Consider the following 4,182-nt stretch of genomic DNA (forward strand, 5'->3'; position numbering starts at 1 on the left):
TCATGACCCATTTTCTATATCCTTCTACAATCCAAGTGTTTCAACTTCTCAATACCTTAAAAAACTTGGAAGCACCATAAACCTTACCTTAGATGGTGTAGGAATGAACCTTGGGTAGAAACACTTCACTTGAGCAAAACCCTTGTTTCACCTTCACTTGAATTCCTTGTCTTGGATGAACTTTAATAGGTTTCTTACACTTGATTCTCTTGGTTTGATGTAGTTGTTCACTAATATCCCTTGAATTCTTGTGGGAGAAGTGTATAGAGATGTTCTAGAGAGAAGGGGAGTGAAAGGGAAATGAAATGAAATAACTTAGACCCCTTATTAATAATACTCAAATCTGTCCCGCTTGGATTTCACGGACCAACATACGGTCCGTATAAATTATACTGACCGTATGTTTGGTCATACTTTTGGTCCAGTGAGGGGTGCTAATCTGGGCTGATTATACGGCCAAACATACGACCAGTATAATTTATACGACCAGTATGTTGGGCCGTATAATGCCCAGTTCTTCCGAACTCATTCTCGTCGACTCGTTTAATCTCCAATCCTTATGGAAACTTCTTGACACTTATTTATCACCTCATTAACGATCTAAGGGACGTTATAACTCTTCTCCAAAGCATCATTAAATCATCATTAACTTGTTACTCGTAAATCCTTTTTGATACATATCGTATGCCTTGTCTTCTCTTGACAAACTTTCTCCCCCTACCTCGAATGTCTTTGAAATCTTAATTAGGGTCATCAAATGTCATTCCTTACTTATTGAAATACCATATACTTCGTGCTGTTCATTAGTCTATTCACTGTGCATCAACGGAAAATTTTCCAAGGTGTAACATGTCCTTTAGGTTGACTAATGCGCCTGATGCATTCATGGATTTGATGAATCGTGTGTTTAAGCCTTATCTAGATCACTTCATTATTGTGTTTATTGATGATATTTTGGTGTATTCTAAAAGTCGTGAGAATCATGCAAATCACTTGAGGATAACTTTGACAACACTTGAGGAGAACGAGTTTTATGCAAAATTCTGTAAGTGTGAATTCTAGCTTGAGTCTATGGCTTTCTTGGGTCATGTGGTGACTGGTGATGGCATTAAAGTAGACCCTCAAAAAATTTCAGCGTTTAAAGATTGGCCTAGACCCACTAGTGCGACGGAAATTCATAGTTTCTTGGGTTTGGCAAATTACTACAGAAAGTTCGCGGAAGGTTTTTCATCTATTGCCTCGCCATTGACTAAGTTGACGCAGAAGACTGCTAAGTTTCAGTAGTCCGAAGCTTGTGAAAACAGTTTCCAAGATCTTGAGGCAAGACTGACTTCGGCTCCTATTTTGACTCTACCTTCTGGATCTGGCGGATATGTGGTGTATTGTGATGCTTCTAGAATTGGTTTGGGTTGCGTGTTAATGTAGAATGGCAAGGTGATTTCTTATGCTTCGCGACAGTTGAAAAAACATGAGAAGAATCACCTGACTCATGACTTGGAGTTGGCTGCTGTGGTTTTTGCTTTGAAATTTGGGGTCATTATTTGTATGGTGAGCATTTCAATGTTTTTACTGATCACAAGAGTCTGCAATATATCTTCAAGCAGCGAGAGTTGAACGTCAGACAAAGGAGGTGGTTGGAGTTGTTAAGAGATTATGACTTGAATATTTTGTATCATCCTGGCAAGGCCAATATGGTTGTTGATGCTTTGAGTAGGAAGTCCATGGGCATGTTGGCATATTTGCATGCACATGACATGCCTATGGGAAGAGAAATTCGAAGACTTGCTAGTCTTGGTGTCAGACTCGATGAAACCGAAGATGGGGAGTTAGTGGGAATCACGCCATCACGGTCTGATATGGTGGAAAGGATAAAATCCAAGCAATATGATGATGAAATTTTGGCAAAGCTTAGAGATAGAGTGGAAAGGGATGAGTACACTTCGTTTACTGTTGGTACTAGTGATAGTGTTCTGTGGTTGCAAGGACGTTGTGTGTTCCTGATGTTGATGGTCTTCGACAAGAATTAATGATGGAAGCTCATAGTTCCAAGTATTTAGTTCATCGGGGATCCATCAAGATGTATAAAGATTTGAAACAACACTGTTGGTGGAAGAGCATGAAGGTTGATATTTCTAACTTTGTGGCTAAGTGTTTAAATTGTCAACAGGTGAAAGCTGAACATCAAAGGCCTGGGGGCCTGGCTAGAATATCGAAATTTCTCAATGGAAGTGGGAGGTGATCAATATGGATTTCGTTGTGGGTTTACCCCGCACAAAAGCTAAATTTGATTCGATTTGGGTGATCGTGGATAGACTCACAAAGTCTGCTCATTTTCTCCCTGTGAAGACATCATATGCCGCAGCGGAGTACGCCAAGTTATATTTGAAGGAGATCGTTAGGTTGCACGGTGTTCCGGCATCCATCATATTTGACAAAGGTACACAATTTACTGCTCACTTCTAGCAGACGTTTCAAGAAGGTTTGGGGACTAGAGTGAAATTGAGCACTACCTTTCATCCTCAAACTGACGGGCAGGCAGAGAGAACTATTCAAACTTTTAAAGATATGTTACGTGCTTATGCAATCGATTTTGGAGGAAGTTGGGTAGAACACCTACCTCTGGTGGAATTCACTTACAACAACAGTTATCAAGAGAGCATTCAGATGGCTCCTTATGAGGCTCTTTATGGGAGGCGTTGTCAGTCTCCAATTGGTTGGTTTGAACCAACGGAAGTAGAGTTGTTGGGTCCCGATTTAGTTCATGATGCGATTGAGAAGGTAAATATTATTGTGCAGCGACTGAAGACCGCCCAGAGTAGACAAAAGTCTTATACGGACATGAGGTGTAGGGAATTGGAATTTGCTGTTGGTGACAAGGTTTTCTTGAAAAGTCTCACCTATGAAGGGAGTAATGCGTTTTAGCAGAAAGGGAAAGCTTAGTCCTCGCTATATTGGTCCTTACGAGATTACAAAAAGGGTTGGGAAGGTAGCTTACGAGTTTAGATTACCGGCTGAGATGTCCATGGTTCATCCGGTGTTTCACATTTCGATGTTGAGATTGTACAAACCTGATCTTCCCATGTGTTGTACCATGAAGATATTGAAATTGATGAGCCCTGTCTTATGAAGAAGAACCGGTTCGGATTTTAGATCGCCAAGTTAGAAGGTTGAGAACAAAGGATGTTGCATCGATTAAAGTTTTATGGCGAAACCATAATACTGAGGAAGCTACATGGGAAGCAGAAGAGGACATGAAGAAGAGATATCCTCACTTGTTTCCTATGGCAGGTATGAGCTAGCGTATTAAATCCTTCATAGGTGAATCATTGTATTGTTTGAAACAACTTGTGGTTTAGTGAATTCTTTCTAGGCTATGATTCTCATTCGAGGACGAATGATCTTAAGGGGGAATAATGTAACACTCCGTAAATTTAAGTCGGGTGTGAATATAATAAATGAGAAGTAATGTGACATTTTAGGCATATGAAGTCCTATCAATATGAGTTTGGCTGGAAATAGTTGATTTAAGATCAATACCAAATAGTGAAGTTCGTAAAATTTCTCAAGCTCGTCTAAATTTCAGTAGGTCTGACTTCTAAGCCATTGTCGTGCAAATAGGTGGGGAATTTGGGAAAACTTCCTTAATGCAAGTTGTAGATCTTTAAAATACCTTTCCAACGGTAGGTTGTTCAGCTCAAATAGAGCTCTATACTAGGAGTGATGCCTATTTTACTGAGCATCATTTGTGCAGTGCAAAAATTAGGCGTGCGCGGCGCCCCAAGCCAAATTTCTGGCAAACTCAAAGTGTTGACACCGTCGAAATGGATATACTGTGTGTGCTACCTTGGGCGACGCCCTAGGCGATGCACCTGGCCATTTTACGCCTGAAACGATTTTTCCCGAATTTTATAAAGGCCTAACTTCGTTATATTCATTCCCACTTCGTTTTGGCTGACTTCCTGAGAGGAAACAACCCTAAAACATCCCCAAAACATATAAGGTATGTTCGTGATCAGTTCCCATCATTTCAACATCAATCTAACATCAAATTAACACTAATTCATCTTCCACAAACCCTATATTCTTGAAACCCAAGAAAGAGAAGAAGAAAGGGACGTTGGGAGAAGTTAATATTCCCTCAATAAGGTATGATCCTTGAATTTTGTGATGTTATTGAAAGGG

This window comes from Lycium barbarum, chromosome 10 (genome assembly GCF_019175385.1).
Source record: "Lycium barbarum isolate Lr01 chromosome 10, ASM1917538v2, whole genome shotgun sequence".
Lineage (NCBI taxonomy): Eukaryota > Viridiplantae > Streptophyta > Magnoliopsida > Solanales > Solanaceae > Lycium > Lycium barbarum.